Source organism: Otolemur garnettii, unplaced genomic scaffold, assembly GCF_000181295.1.
Source record: "Otolemur garnettii isolate 467f Iridium unplaced genomic scaffold, OtoGar3 scaffold00163, whole genome shotgun sequence".
In the NCBI taxonomy this organism is placed as follows: domain Eukaryota; kingdom Metazoa; phylum Chordata; class Mammalia; order Primates; family Galagidae; genus Otolemur; species Otolemur garnettii.
The window spans coordinates 1,737,861-1,754,897 of NW_003852558.1; the positions used below are offsets into that span (position 1 = coordinate 1,737,861).

The following is a 17,037-nucleotide window of genomic DNA, read 5'->3' on the forward strand; positions in this document are numbered from 1 at the left end:
CCTCCCAAGTAGCTGGGACCACAGGCGCCCGCCACAGCGCCCAGCTATTTTTTGGTTGCAGCCGTCATTGTTGTTTGGCGGGTCCGGGCTGGGGATTTGAACCCAACACCTTAGGTGTATATGGCTGGCGCCTTAGCCGCTTGAGCCACAGGCGCTGAGCCAGAAGTTCCTTTTATTAATTCAATCTGTTTACTTCTTATATCTCTGTTCATATGTTCTATTTCTTCCTGAGTCAGTTTTGGGTAGTAAGTGTTTCTAGGAAACTGTCTGTTTATTTCATGCAGGGTTATCCAGTGTGTTGGCACACAATTGTTCACAGAATCCTCTTTCATGCTTTGTATTTCTTTTAGATCAATAGGAATGTCCCTACATTAATATCTGGTTTTAGTTATATGCATCTTTGCTTTTTTTCTTGTTTAGCTATAAGTTTGTCAATTTGTTTATCTTTCCAAAGAATCAACCTTTGGTTTCTCTATATTATTTTCCTATCCTCTAGTTCATTTATCTACACTCTAATCTTTGAGTTTAATATGCTCCTTATTTACTAGTTTAAGATGTAATATTAGGGCTCGGCATCCGTAGCCCAATGGTTATAGCGTCAGCCACATACACCTAGGCCGGCGGGTTCGAACCCAGCCCGGGACTGCTAAAACAACAATGACAACTGCAACCAAAACTAGCCAGGTAATGTGGTGGGCGCCTGTGGTCCTAGCTACTTAGAAGGCTGAGGCAAGAGAATCACTAAAGCCCAAGAGTTGGAGGTTGCTATGAGCTGTGACATCACTGCACTCTACCATGAGGGCGACATAGTAAGACTGTTTCAAAACTAAAGAAAAGAAAAAGAAAAAGATGTAATATTAGGTCCACGCACAGTGCCACACATCCACTTACTAGCTTTCTGGGAAACCAAGGAAAGAAGATCACTTGAGGTCAGGAGTCTAAGACCAGCCTGAGCAAGGCAAGACCCCATTTCTACCACAAATAGAAAAAATATAAGCTGGGTGTGGTGGTAAGCGCCTGTAGTCTCAGCAACTTGGGACACTAAAGCAGGAGGATCACTTGAGCCCAGAGAGTTTGAAGATGATGCCACTGCACTCTAGCCTGGGTGGCAGAGTGAGACCTTGTCTAAAAAACAAAACAAAACAAAATAAAAAAACACTGTGTATTTTACCTTGTTTGGTTCTGAATTATGTTGTATTCCTCTAACCCAGGCGTCCTCAAACTACGACCTGCAGGCTACATGCAGCCAGCCTAAGACATTTATCAGGCCCACCGGGTGTTTTTGCCGGCGCTGCCTGTCCTGCTTAGCAACTGACTCATCCCAGGGCCCGCAGTCCAGCCCTCCAATGGTCTGAAGGATGGTGAACTGGCCCCCTGTTTAAAAGTTTGAGGACCCCTGCTCTAAACAGTATTATGGTGTAGTTAAGTTACTTGGAACCACTTAGCACCTGCGGACTCTTCCCAATGTCCTATGTCTTAGGACAAGAACTTACAAGATCTTTCAGTCTGGGTAGTGGGAACACAAAATATCTCTACCCTTGTGTGAACTTTGGAAACTATTTTTCTTAGTGCTTTCCAGTAGTTTTTTCCTCTGGTTCAAGTAGGTCTTGTTAAGCAGACACAAATCAGAAACCCACGTTCTAGAAGGCACGCACACTTGTATGTGCTTTCCTGCTTCTTAGTATATGCCTCCCCACCTGAACCCCGCAAGGCTCCTTTTTCTCTGGTACTCTATCCTGCAATTCTAACCAGTTTGGCCTTCCCAAATTCTTATCCTTGTCTCCTCATCTCAACAAGACTGCTGGGTTCTGTCCTGGTTCCACTTTGTTGTTCAGAAGCCAGTAAACTGCCTCTGGGCTCTACTATAAGCTGGTACAATTGAAAAGCTTTACTGCATTTGTTTTCATTCTCTCAGTGATCACAGTCCGCTCCTGCTTGTCATTCAATGTCTGAAAATCATCGTTCATGTATTTTTCAAGTTCTCAAGTTCTTTAATGAAGAAGTGTATTTGTTCCATAATAAGTTATCCCAATTTAGCACATATTTTCTGAGGGTCAGCAATCAGGGAGCAGTTCAGATAGGTTGCTCTGGCTCAGGCTTTCTCATGAGGTTGCAGTCAACATGCCAGTGGACAGCAGTCTCAAGCTGGAAGCTTGACTAGGGCACAAAGATCTGCTTCCAAGAAGGCTCACACACACTCTGCCAGCTAGAGACCTCAGTTCCTTGTTGGCTGTTGTCTGGAGGCCTCAATTTCTCACTATAAGAACCTCTCCTTTGGGCTGTTCACAACATGGCAGCTAACTGCTCTAGGAGTGAGCAATTCAAGAGGATGGGGAGAAACAGGGTTACAAGAGAAGTGAGAGGCAGAACCTACAATGTGTTCTATAAATAACCTATCCTCAAAATGATTCATCATTTCTACCATAATCTATTGATCACATAGACAAACTCAAATACAATGTGTAGGAGGTTACACAACGCTGCAAATATCAGAATTCAGGGATCACTGGGGGCCATCTTGGAAGCTGGCCACACATAAATCTAGTTCCTATTATGTCAGCATAGGGGAAAGTAAAAACCCTTCTTACACATCCTGACCTCTATGTTCACTATTTTTCTTATCCCCTAACTGGAGACTATACCATATGGCTACATGATAAATAAGCAAATTGTAGATTCTACTCCATATCCAGATTTGGGGAAAAAATAGTAACTAAGAGTTTACAGAGGCAACTATAAAGAGAAAAAAATAAAGTTCCTGGTTCTACATCAAAAAAGAGGCAAGCAGCTGGGCACCTGTGGCTCAAGTGGCTAAGGCGCCAGCCACATACACCTAAGGTGGCGGGTTTGAATCCAGCCCAGCTGCCAAAAACAACAATGACAGCTGCAACCAAAAAAAAAAAAAAAAAAAAATAGCCAGGCGTTGTGGTGGGGGTCTGTGGTCCCAGCTACTTGGGAGGCAGAGGCAGGAGACTCGCTTGAGCCCAGGAGTTGGAGGTTGCTGTGAGCTGTGATGCCACAGCACTCTACTCAGGGGGACAGCTTGAGGCTCTGTCTCAAAAAAAAAAAAAAGAGGCAAGCACTTGAAGCCAATCTGGACTTGAGAAAGCTTCTAAGTGGTTTATGCCCCAAAAAAACTTTACCCAGTGACCTACCTAAAGGTCTACCTTCTATCCTCCTTTCCCAGAGTCAGGCAGAAAATAACCAACAGCAACATTCATAGCAGAATTAACAGCAACAGAGTAGTACCAAGGCCAATGCTAAGCATCTTAGCTTTGTCATCTCAGTTATCTCAGTGCAGAAAGATAGACTTTTGCTTCTCCCCGCCCCTCCTTTTTGAGACACTCACTATACTGCCCAGGCTAGAGTGCCATGGCCTCAGCAACCTCAAATTCCTAGACTCAAGAGATCCTCTTGCCTCAGCCTCCGGAGTAGCTGAGACTACAGGTACCTGCCACCATGCCTAGCTAATTTTTTTCTATTTTTAGTAAAGACAGGGTTTCCCTCTTGCTCAGGCTGGTCTCCAATTCCTGAGCTCGTGGGATCCTCCCACCTCAGCTATCCTTCTTGATAATCATACTTTGGCTTCACACGACACAGGACAATAGCAGCGTTACTCTTCTCACAGTGTCCGGCTCCCGCTTGCCCTGCAGGGCTTTCTCTTGCTGCTCTTGCACTGAAAATGTCTTACCCTGTCTGCCCTCCCATTCCACGTCTGTCTGCTCTTAAAGCTTCCTCTTAGCTTTCATGTTGCCCAAATCTACAACTAAACCTTGTTAAAAGGAGCCACCAGACTACTTAAATCCCTGTTGTTGCACTCTCACAATACTGCAACTGACTAATGTAAACTTCTCCAATCCTCTAAGGACACAATGACCTATCAAGTCTGCTTCATCACTTAACGCTCCAAAATTGGCCTGTATCAGTGACTCATTTTAAAATATTATGGCACAGCAACATGCCTTCTTAATTTATATTAGATACAGCTTAATACTAAAATGAGTTTCCTTTCCCTGGGGAATTAATCATCAGAGAAACAGGGCCCCAAATACACCAAACCCCTGTCTATCACAGTACCCTGGAAACTATGTAGTACTTCCCAGTTATTTGTTCATTAGCAATGAATGAAAAAACATAAAGTAATGCTTACAAATACTAACTCAGAACATTCTCAGGGGATATATATATAATCCAAAGAATAGTACAAATAAAAAGATGACAGTAGACACAATATAAGCATTTTACAAAAAGCAAAACACAAAATAACAAATAGAAGCAAATCACAGAAATACAAATTAAAATACCACTTTTGTCAGACAGATTGGCAAAAACTCAAAATTTGCCAAGGAAGTAAAGAAATAGGCATTCTCATATATTTCTAGTAAATATAATTTTGTATTTTTGGTATTTATATATCAAATGTCTTTAAAATCTACCTTTTGACCAGTATTTCCATTTCTTGTAATTCTAGAAAAATTAATGGACAAATACGTGTAAAATAAAGCTTACTGTGGCATTAACTACACTATAAAAATCTGTGCAACAATAAGGGCTTGTTTAAATAAATTTTAGTACTTCCAAAAATAAGATTATTAAATCCACATAAAAACATACCTTCATAGAAAAAAAGCTAGCAGTATATACTCCAAAATGTTACCAGTGATTATCTCCACAAAAGAATAGTGGAATTTCTTGTGATATTTTTTTATTCAATATGTCTATTTCTCTCTTTCTTTTTTTTTTTTATTGTTGGGGATTCATTGAGGATACAAGAAACCAGGTTACACTGATTCTTGTGATTTTTTTTGTTGTTTTGTTTATCAATGCCATCTAATTCTTCTACAGTAAGTATGGGTTGCACATGGATAGTAACACATTCTTAAAAGCCAAAAGTAAAAATGAGGATCTCAATTTAAAGGCACAAAAGTACCGTTATTGTAACTGAACATGGAACACTACCATGTTCCATAATAATACTAATGTCAGGGGCGACACCTAAGGCTCAGTGAGAAGGGCACTGGCCCCATATACTGAGGGTGGCAGATTCGAACCCCAGCCAAACTGTAACAAAAATAGCCGGGCATTGTGGGAGGGCGCCTGCAGTCCCAGCTAACTTGGGAGGCTGAGGCAAGAAAATCACCTAAGCCTAAGAGCTGGAAGTTGCTATGAGCTGTGATGCCACAGCACTCTATGAAGGGCAACAAAGTGAGACTCTGTCTCTTTAAAAAAAAACTAATGTCAGGCAAAGTTAAATCAAAGAAAATACTAAATAACTTATTATAGTCTAGTTTTTAATTACTTTCAGGAGCATACATGGAAGAATATGTCAGGACTAAAAAAGAGTATAATTCAGGCATTTACAGAATGAAAAGACTTCCCAAATAAAAAACTTAGTACTAATCCTAGAGACAGTATTAAAAATCACATACTAGGCCGGGCACAGTGTAATCCTAACACTCTGGGAGGCCAGGTCAGGTGGATTGCTTAAGCTTAGGAGTTCAAGATAGGCCTGAGAAAGATCAGGACCCCAATCTTTACTAAAAACAGAGAAAGTAGCCAGGCATCATGGAGTGCCTATACTCCCAGTTACTCAGGAGGCTGAGGCAAGAGGATCGCTTGAGCCCAAGAGTTTTAGGTTGCTGTGCTCTTGGCTGTCACCATGGAAGTGAGACTCTGTCTCAAAATAAAAATAAACAAACAGACTCGGCACCTGTAGCTCAGCGGCTAGGGTGCCAGCCACACACACTGGAGCTGGTGGGTTCAAATCCCGCCCAGGCCTGCCAAACAGCAATGACAACTACAACCAAAAATATAACCATGTATTGTGGTGGGCACCTGTAGTCCCAGCTACTTGGGAAACTGAAGCAAGAGAGTCGCTTGAGCCCAAGAGTTTAAGGTCGCTGTAAGCTGTGACACCATAGCACTCTACACAGCTTGAGACTCTGCCTAAATAAATAAATAAACCACATAGTAAAAACCTCAATTGTTTCAAGTTGAGGATTGGCTTAAATCCCCTTTCTATGCTATTAACATTTATCTTAAGTGAGAACCTTCATTTTCATAAAAGACAGTCACCAAGAAAACAGTAAAAGATAAAAATCACTCCTAAGTTTGAAAACTCAACTTTACATTGAATAAAGTCTTTTTCTCAGACTTGAACATTTTGAAAAAACTACAATCAATAACAAGAAGGAATCCTTCAGTGATTCTAGGGATACATCCCTGTTAAAGGCTGAGCATCCCAAATCTGAAAATTCAAAATCCAAAATGCTCCAAAATCTAAAACTTTTTGAGCACCTTGAACAAGACAAAGGAAATGCTCACTGGAGCATTTTGGATTTCAGATTTTTGGATTCGGGACAATCAGTACACAAGTATTTCAGAATCTGAAAAAATACAAAATCTGAAACACTTCTGATCCCAAGCATTTTTGAAAAGGGATATTTGACTTCTATAAGTTAAGTATGTACATCCTCAGGCACTGTGTACAATTTCTAGCCAAAGCCTAACGAGATGCTGTGGCCAGCCAGGAATCATCTTCAATGCCTGAGTCAACATGACCTGCAACATAGCCAGTTAGTACATCCTTATTAGAACTAACTAATCCATAAACTATAATTTTCCATGAAGGTGGCTGGCATAAAACAAATGGTCATTTCCATCTGCCAATGATAAAATATGAAACAAATTATTCTAATTGTAGCCATATGATTAATGGCAGGTATCTGCAGATAGTCATTTAGTGGCAACTTCACACCTACAACACACTTCGCAAATCAGGTCTCAGAAAGAGTCATCAATGCTGCCACTGGGATTTGATAGCAGCTGTGACACTACAGGAAGCACTAAGCACATATAAGTTTAAGATTCCTTTATGCTGATACACTATTACTAATGTCTTTGATGAAAACAAATTCTTTTTAAACAAGAAGTTGCAAAAACGTTGATTTGTTACAAAAGAAAAGTACAAAAGAAAAATCAAAAAACTTTGCATAAGGGAGATTTTATGTTAATTGCATTTGTGTAACACAAGCATCACACACCGAAGTTGCAACACAATTATGTCACTATTGTTGAAAAGAATAGTGATCTCCTTGCTTTAGTGACAACTCTAGCACTGCTATCCACTCAACTCACAAATATGTGAAAACTACTTACATTATTTATTTTGGAACCTGCAGATATAATGGAAACAACCAAGTCACTGTCTTCATGAAACATACCTTCTAGCAAGGAAGATAGACGTCAAACAAATAATTACATATTTGATTATAACTGCAAAGGTCATGACGGCATTATACAAAAGAGCAGGGCTCTATGAGAGCGTATACTAGACCTAAAGTCAAGTGAGCCAAACACAGAGAAGAAGAGAGATCTAGACAGAGGTACTCTGTGCAAACCCCCTGTAGCTGGAACAACCTTGCCCAATCTAGGAGCTAAAACAGTCCAGTATATCTGAAACATTTAGCATAGTTTGCCATGTATAAATGAACTCCCATGTATAATGTACACCCACATTTTTGGTCCAAACTTTCAGGAAAGAAATATTTTTCTTAACTTTTTAATTCAAATTTTTATTTGTTTATATTTAGGCACATGCTTTTTGTATAACAAAGGAATTTTAACATTTATTTTTAACATATTGATACAAGAAAGAGTTACACTTTTAAGGCATAAGCATAAACAAAAGAATTAAAAATATTTATGTAGATACACCATTACCACTACACCCTTGTATAATGAATATCTACTTTTCCCTCAGAAATCTGGGCAAAAAAGTACACATTATACATGGCAAAATACAGTAGACTGTTTCTTGGGCACACATTAAGTCTGAGATATATAAAGCCATCCAAGTTAAGAGATCAAGTTGGTAACTGCTACCTGAGTCTAGAGTTCAGAAAAAGGTCTAGACCAGGTATAAACTTAGAAGACACTGGTGTAGAGATGGTATGTGATGCACAAGAACTGGAAATTTTCTTTTTTTTTTTTTTTTTTTTGAGACAGAGCCTCAAGCTATCCGCCTGGGTAGAGTGCTGTAGCATCACAGCTCACAGCAACCTCTAACTCCTGGGCTTAAGTGAGTCTCCTGCCTCAGCCTCCCAAGTAGCTAGGACCACAGGCGCCCGCCACAACACCCAGCTATTTTTTGGTTGCAGCTGTCATTGTTGTTTGGCGGGTCCGGGCTGGATTCGAACCCGCCACCTTAGGTGTATGTGGCTGGCACCTCAGCCACTTGAGACACAGGCGTCAAGCCAAAATCTGGAGATTTTCTTAGAGAAGGTGCATGAAACTGTATGGTGGAGGGCAGTGAGTTGGGATTATTTTTGTTAATTATATTATGAAAATTGAAACAAAGTTAAAAAATTACAGAAGAAAGTTTAATTCTATTTCTCTTGATTTGCAATCAATGAAATAAAACAAAGTATTTTCTAATACTACAGTTATGTTCTACTTGTTCAAAAAAGGTAAAATTAAATATGTCAAGTTCTTGGAGAAATGCCAAAAACTAAGAAAAATACTTCTTTCAGTGAGTCCAAAGCATTATATGCTACAGTTTATTTAGCAGAGCACTTCCTTCTGGCCCTCTGCAATGCACTAGAATGGAATTGTTTTTTAACAATGATACAAGTATTTCTCAAGATTTGTCACTAGAAGTTCTTTGAGTCTGCAGAATTGCCACCTACTTACAATATATCATGATCATAAGCATTCTGAACACACCAACAAGTCCTAGAGGGATGTGACATCAAGAACACATAAACTTTCTGCTCTGCACATTGGGCAGATATCAACTTTCAGAATGATCGCTATTATCCTTAAGCAACTTGTCCTACAGTCTCCATTGATTATACAGTATGTAACTTTTCTTAAAAGTGGTGGTCAGGTTACAGTTATAGAAAGACTGAGTTTAAATGTTTTACAATTTATAGCCAAAGTACCTTGTAAGTAAAATGCCTTAACACAAACTCACCTGATTTATTTGAAGCATGTTAAGACAATATTGACCAAATTGCTGTATCCCTCAGGGCTCCAGAAACTGGAAAATGAAAATGAAGAAATAAAGTTCAACTTAGTTGGCAACCTCAATGACTAGCATCTTAAACACATGTTGTTGATCAAAATCAAATATAAAATGTAACTGATCCAGATCAGCATGGAACTTTCTATGATGATGAAAGTGTTCTCCACTATGTTCCCCAATCCAATAGCTTCTAACCACACATGGCTACTGAGCACTTGAAACATGCCTAAAGCAACCAAAAGGTAAATGTTCAATTTTCTTTCACGTGAATTTAAATTTAAATCAGCATTCGTGGCCAGTGGCTACCATACTGGACAGTGCAGATCTAGACTGTTGTACAAAGTCCTTTCTGCTTCTAGAATTCTTTTTTCCTAGTTGTAGCTTCTAGAATTCTAAAATAATCCCAGCAAAACTGAAGCTGTTAAAAACAAATCTAAAAGTTTGAAATTAATATTCAATGTACATTCCCCTTCCTGTAAACATGTTTTAAACAGCTCTGTTTGGCTTGGAGCCTGTGGCTCAAATGGCTAAGGTGCCAGCCACATACACCTAAGCTGGCGGGTTCAAATCCAGCCTGGGCCTGCCAAACAACAATGACGGCTGCAACCAAAAAATAGTTGGGCGTTGTGGCAGGCACCTGTGGTCCCAGCTGCTTGGGAGGCTGAGGCAGGAGACTCACCTGAGCCCTGGAGTTGGAGGTTGCTGTGAGCTGTGATGCTTGAGGCTCTGTCTCAAAAAAAAAAAAGCTAGCAGGGCATTGTGGCAGATACCTGTAATCCCAGCTACTGAAGAGGCTGAGGCAAGAGGATCGCTTGAGCCCAAGAGTTTGAGGCTGCTGTGAGCTATGATGTCACAGCCCTCTACTGAAGGCAACACAGTAAGACTCTGTCTCAAAAAAAAAATTTTTTTTTCCAAAAAAAGTCATGATCATAATACATTCCACTGCTACATCTGAATTTGCTTCCCTCTCAACCTGACTCCTTCCCCTTGGTTATATTTCTTTTCACAGGGTATATCTCTTCTTCATTTAAATTTAGAAACAGGTGCCAAAGAAGGACAGAAAAACCAAAATAAACAAATCATAGGATAGCGTAATGAGAAGTTTATACAATATACATATGTACAGCAGACCTCCCCCCAAAAACACTGTCTACAAAGTAACAATGTTGATGTATAGCAAAAGGATTACATCCAATCACTTTTTTCATGCTATAAAACTTTAAATCGAACTTTCCCTCAGAAGTAAACTTGGATACACACACACACTCCTGTATTTGGCTACCATTTTTTTCAAGATGAAAAACTGATTACAATTCAAAATAACTTTGAGAACTTTTAATATTTTTCTTACAAGAGTGTCTTTCTAATTATTTTTTTATTTCCTAAAAAAACAAAATGTTGTATAAAGAGCCTAGGCCTAGGGTATCAGTGAATTTGAGTTAGTTTAAATTCTTCAAGAGATTACCGTCCACGTCCAAGCCTTGGTCAAATTACTTTGTATATCTTTGTGTCTTTCTTTCTTTGTTTTCTCCTTCAACCTTTCAAAAGTAAACTAAAGTCCTTGTGGTAGGCAGCCTCTAACAAATAGAATTCAGCAGAAATAATGAGAAACCCTTCCAAGATTAGGTTGTAAAAAGTCTTGGATGTCACCTTCTCTCATTCGTCTCCTGACAGAAGTTACACTGTGAGCTGCCATTTGGAGAGGCCCACATGGCAAAGAACGGAGAGAAACCTCTGGCCAATAGTGAGCAAAAACCAAGGTCTTCAGTCTAACAGCCACAAGGATCTCAATCTTACAAGAGCCACATGAATACATCTGGAAGCAAATCTCCTACCTCTAGAACCTCCAGATACAACAACAGCCTCAACTAATAGCTTGACTGCCATCTCATAAGGGACCTTGAGCCACTGACACCCAGCTGAGCTGCACCCAGATTTCTAACCCACAGAAACTAAGATATTAAATGGATGTTGTCCTAAGCCCTTAAATTCTAGAGCAATTTTTTATTTTATTTTATTTATTTATTTAGAAACAGAGTCTCACTCAGTCACCTGGGGTTAAATGCATAGTATACACAGCAACCTCAGACTCTTGGACTCTGGTGATTCTCTTGCCTCAGCCTCCTGAGTAGCTAGTACTACAGGTACCCGCCACAACACCCAGCTATATTTTTAGAGATGGGGTCTCTCTCTTGCTTAACCTCATCTCCAATCCTGAGCTCAGGCAATCCACCCTCTTCCATCTCCCAGAGTGCTAGATTATAGGCATGAGCCACCACACCCAGCTGGTGCAATTTTTTATGCAACAATAAATAAGACAATCTTGTTTGACTCTAAAATTCAATACTCCTATAGTACTTTAAGTATTAATTAATATACTTAGATAGGCAAAACATACTCCTGTTCAACAAGAACAAATGAGTAATATCAGAACTTTAAAGTGGTAAATTATGAAACTTAAACATTTCCATTCTTTATTTAAAAGATGTGGTCATAAACAGTGTTGAAATATACTAGCTATAACTAAAAATATAAACCCAACCAATCGGAAAGTGTAAATAACCACTAAAAGCAACTTAGTGATTTAGTATCCCTTACTCTCTCATTAGCAATGATTCTTTTGCTAGCTTCTCAATGCTACTTTTGATAGCATTATTTATCAAGCACTCATCAACTTGGAGAAAGAACATTTTGCTCATACTTAGTATCAAAGTTACAACTGCTTATCTACAGACCTGTACATGTTTCTTTGGTAACACTGGTGGCTGATTCCAAGAGGCAGGTACAGTAAGATACTGAGGTATATTTTTTAAAATTTCTAATCTTCTTCTAATACCTACCAAAAGGTATTTCAAGGAGAAAAAAAAATTAAAAAAAAAAACACTTAAAATTGAACTTTTTTTTTTTTTCAATGAGACAGAGCCTCAAGCTGTCCTCCTGGGTAGAGTGCTGCGGCACCACTGCTCACAGCAACCTCCAACTCCTGGGCTCAAGGGAGTCCCTCACCTCAGCCTCCCGAGTAGCTGGGTCCAGAGGCCCCCGCCACAATGCCCAGCCATTTCTTGGTTGCAGCCGTCATTGCCGTTTGGTGGGCCCAGGCTGGATTCGAACCCAGCACACTTGGTGTATGTGGCTGGCGCCCTAGCCACCCAAGCCACAGGCGCTGAGCCCATTTTTTCTTTTTTTAAAGATAGACTCTTGTTCTGTCACACAGGCAGAGTACAATGGCCTTAGCAACCTCAAACTCCTGGGCTCAGCCAAGTGATCCCACTGCCTCAGCCTCCTGAGTAGCTGGGACTATAATCTTCTATCATTGCACCCAGCTAATATTTCTCTTTTTAGCAGAGATGAGATCTTGCTTTGCTCTCAAATTCCTAACCTCAAGTGATCCTCCCACCTTGGCCTCCCAGAGTGCTAGTATTTCAGGCATGAACCACCACTTCACCTGGCTGAACATACAATTTTAAGTAAGTTATAAGTCTTTCCTTCACAATTACACTATAAAGAACTGCATTAATTAAAATGCATGAAGTTAGTATATTTATAACAGCACTTTGTGAAATAACTAGCTAATATTCTGTAAGTTAAATATTTTTAAACCAAGTGATATTAAATTTACATCAATTTAAAAACCATGATTTGCAGCTATACCACAGGCAATTCAGAATGCCTGTAGGGGCACGTCTTTAAGATTTCCTATCTTCTTTAAAGACTTGCCCAGTCTACTATCCTCAATTTATCAATTAAACAAATTGATAAAATATCAAGAGAATAAAATGCAGCAACAGCTGTTTTTTGTGTTTTTTTTTAAACTGAGACAGAGACGTCCTCTACAGCAACCTCAAACTCTTGGGCTCAAGCAATTCTCTTGCCTCAGCCTCCCTAGTAGCTGGGACTACAGGTGCCCGCCACAGTGCCCACCTATTTTTTTGTTCTAGTTGTCATTGTTGTTTAGCAGCCCTGGTGCATGTGGCGGGCACCCTAACCACTGAGCTAGGGGTACCCAGCTGCAAAATAGTTTTTTTTGGTTGGTTGGCTGGGTTTTTTTTTAATTATTAAATCATAGCTGTGTACGCAGAACAGTTTTATATTACACACAGTTCAATAAAATCCACCTCCTCTGTCAAAAAAAGTTTCTAGCAAAAGTTAGTTCATTTCCATTACAACGAAGTCCTTTTAGAGATGCCCATTCACATGTCCCCAAAATGCCCTACAGTGATTCAGTGAGGCACATTAGAACATGCAGTTCCACATTCCAAATTAGTAAATGATAAAGGGAGGGCAGTTTATGGAGAAAGGGCACTGCAAACTAGGAAAGGCATGATGCTCATGAAGAATTAAGGGTCCGATCTGTACCTGCAACATACTGCTAAGAGAACCCCTACCTAACTTTGCCCATCTGATAAATTAAAAACTATACAAAATTAAATCTATATAATCCTCAATGATTAAATACTGCTCTATATGTGCATGAAACATCATTATTATTCAATTAATACTTATACATTGTTTATATCAGCACCCATTCCACATTGATAAACAATTGTCCCTTAAACGTCTAATATGAAAAGCAAAAACAGTAAATCGCCATTCTTAGACTATAAACTACCATAAAATTAAACATCAAAGCTTCTCACTCTAAAAAACCCATGAAGTCCTTTAAAAACCTTTAAAAATGTTTTCCACTTTTTTTTATAATACCCCGCAAAATTGCTCTTATGTAAAGAAAATAATTCAGTATAAATTTTAATGTCTTCTAAGAGCCCATGAAAGATTCTAAGTATATAGAAAATCTTATTCCACAAACTATTCTGGTGGAAAACCACATGCCAGAGCCATGAAAAAACAAAGAAACTAACATTTATCAGACAGTAATTTTATATCCCAGGTGCCATCTTTTGCCATTTTTACATTATTTTATCCTCATTACCTTGGATGTGTTTATCCTCATTTTTCTAGAGGTTGGGTTATTTGCTCATAATCATATTGCTAGGATTATAACCCAGTTCATTCTAGCTCAAAGTCCTCTTCTCTTCACTATACAAAAAGTTATAAAAGACTTGTCTTCTTAAATTTTCTTCTATAATAAAGTCAAGGCCTTGAATTCTAGGACAACATAATGTCAAGGCTCCTATATAGAACTTTGGGGGAAGGGAGGTTATTCAAAATTTAAAAATGATACACACATACACATAATTATTACAGATAATTAGACACTCATCGAATACGTGGAGTACCTAGAAAAAGGCTTAAAAATACCTGTATGTGATCATACTGTGCATGTCTCAAACTATAAAGTCTAATAGGAAAGGAATTCCATTTCGCAATACCTAGATTTTCCCCTCTCTTTACCATGACCTGTACACAGAAATGATCACATACACAGCACCCAAAGTGTACAAAAGAAAATGAGCTACAAATAATAGGAGTAAAGAGAGGGTAGGTACAGAGAAAAAAACCTCAATGTTTAGGCTTTAGTATATCTTCTATAATATAAACAGGAAAACCACTCAGTCTCACTTTCTATATTATTTCCATATTTAAAAGTTTGGTAACTTTCTTAGATATTTTTTACACTCTTACTCTTTGTGGAAAAGCAAGTCACTCTTCCCTAGAACTTCATTCCAGACAAGCCAAGGAAGCTAAAATGTAAAACTCCTAAGGTTTCCTAAATATTTAGGAGTTAAGAACCACATGGAGTGTTACGGTGTGCAACTTACCCCTAAATGGTCCAGAAAAAAAATATTTAATGTGTCTGATCGGGAGCAAATCATAAATGGATAAAATGGTAACAGGTGAATCTGAGTAAAGGTTACAAGAATGTTCTTTGTACTGTTATTCTTACAACTTTTCTGTAAACTTGAAATTATTCCCAAATGAAAAGTTAGAACTTAAAAATTATTCGGCATTCTGCTTGAATTAACAATACATACTTGGGGCTAAGGCGCCAGCCACATACACCTAAGGTGGCGGGTTCGAATCCCCAGCCCGGGTCCGCCAAACAACAATGATGGCTGCAACCAAAAAATGGCCGGGCGCCTGTGGTCCCAGCTACTTGGGAGGCTGAGGCAGGAGACTCGCTTGAGCCCAGGAGTTGGAGGTTGCTGTGAGCGTGATGCCATGGCACTCTACCCAGGGGGATAGCTTGAGGCTCTGTCTCAAAAAAAAAAAAAAAAAACAATACATACTTGGATTATAGGGCAACATTTTCACAAATACAAAACACTGGTTTTCAAGAAAGAATGCAGTTATCTGTGTGGAAGTATGCACCATATCCTACCAATAACCATCGCTTAGGAGTAAATTTCAACTTACACTGTCATGTAATGAAATGTGGCAATAGTGTCTTCAGCGGGAAACACACACACACACACACACCGTTTGGCATGATTGCTTCACAAATTTAATACAGGCCTGTTGCAAAATTAAGCAAATTAAAGTGATATATGATCTTTCTGGTTTGCAGTTAAAATATAAACAAACCAAACAATGAAAAACTTGCCATATTACAAAACAAAATGGAGAACACGTCTTGGTTTTGATAATTTTATTAAATAAAAATTTCAACTGCAACTGAATTCACAACAGTATTATCTGAATGATCTTCAAAAAGCACACACTGGAAAGAATATCCTCCCGGACAAATGTTGCAATCTTTTCTTCTACAAGGTTACTATCATTCTGCCTGCCCATCACGATTTTGATTTCAAGTGTTCACCATGCTTTCCTAAAACATAAGGATACATCGGAGGCCAAGTGCTGCTCAGCAAAAGTTACCAAAATTGTACAATCAAACATTAAACAATAAAGGTTTTCAGTTAACAGTAAAATACTTTTATATGATCATCTCTATCCTTTCTGCAGGATCCACCCACCTTAAAATCCTTTAGTAAATTTCTGGGTCTACCCTAATTCGATGGTCCCCTCTCTACCCAAGTAGTTCTTAAGCCTTTTGCAGGAAGGGGGCGGGGGGCGGATGAGAGCAAATATGGACCCCTCCCAAAGAAAACTATTCACAAATGCAAAATCCTGCCTATATTTCCGGGGACTTCCAGAACTCCAGGGCCATTATCCCCGCCCCCTAAGAATCTCAGCTTTGCGTTCTCAATTGCCTCTGCGGAACACCCCACCACCACCACCGTCTCCCGCTCTCCCTTGGAGAGCCTGGAGTCCTAGCCCTCACTAGTGGATTCTGTAACTGAGCTTTGTCTCTTCGCCCAACTCCCTTCACCCTGGCAAGGTCACTACCGCCAACTACCCCTTTAAGCCGAGCCATCACCGTAGTAGTTCATAAGAGCCACAGCAGAACTTGCCTGTCATAGGATATATTTTGTCCCCTCGGCCCCACCTACCTCCCCCATTTCGGCGAGTTACGTCTTTACCACTTGCCCATTATACAGAAATAGCCACGGCCGCCGCCGCCACCCCCCGCCCCGACCTCCGGCGCCCCCAGGCCCAGTCCCCGCAGACCCTCCCAGGGCCTCCCTCTGCCCTGCTCGCTCCCACACCGCCGCTTCACTCGTCGTCCGCTCTTCCGGCCTTTCCCATCCCGGCCTCCAGGACCCCCCACCTTCCAGTGCCCTCCGCCGGGTTCCTGCCTCTCCCCACGTCGGTACCCCCATCCAGGCCGGCCTGCTCGCCTTGCTCCCGGCTCCTCCCCTCAGGACACCTGTGTCGTCCCACCCCCTCCACACACGCCCCCCCAATTCTGTCGCCTGCTCCCAGGCGGCCCTGCCCCCCAAGACTGGTCTCCCCTCCCCCCGCCTGCCCCGAGAGAGCTCGAGGAGGAGGAGGAGGAAAGGCGCGGGGGAGGGGAGGCCGCGGAGGGGGCCGCTCTTCTCGGGGTTCGCCGCGTCGCGGACCTGCAGGGCTCCCCAGCGCCCTCTGCCTCCTCCACTAGCGGGGCGGAAGTAGGGGCCTCCCGGGCGCCCCCGATGAGGGTATTTACCTTCTTGCCAGGGACACTTTGCAGACGGCTCCAACATTGGCAAACACTACAGAGAACTGACCCC

The 17,037-nt window shown here is 40.5% G+C and overlaps 1 protein-coding gene across 1 annotated transcript in view; it reads right to left on the reverse strand.

The window, feature by feature from the left end:
* The window catches only part of STAU2 (staufen double-stranded RNA binding protein 2), a 287,857-nt gene extending 278,828 nt beyond the window's left edge, over positions 1–9,029 (reverse strand). Inside the window, exon 1 of the mRNA XM_023519237.1 lies at positions 8,975–9,029. The gene's annotated coding sequence lies outside the window, so the exon portion shown is untranslated. The remainder of the gene's footprint in view (positions 1–8,974) is intronic.
* Between the last annotated feature and the right edge of the window lie 8,008 nt (positions 9,030–17,037).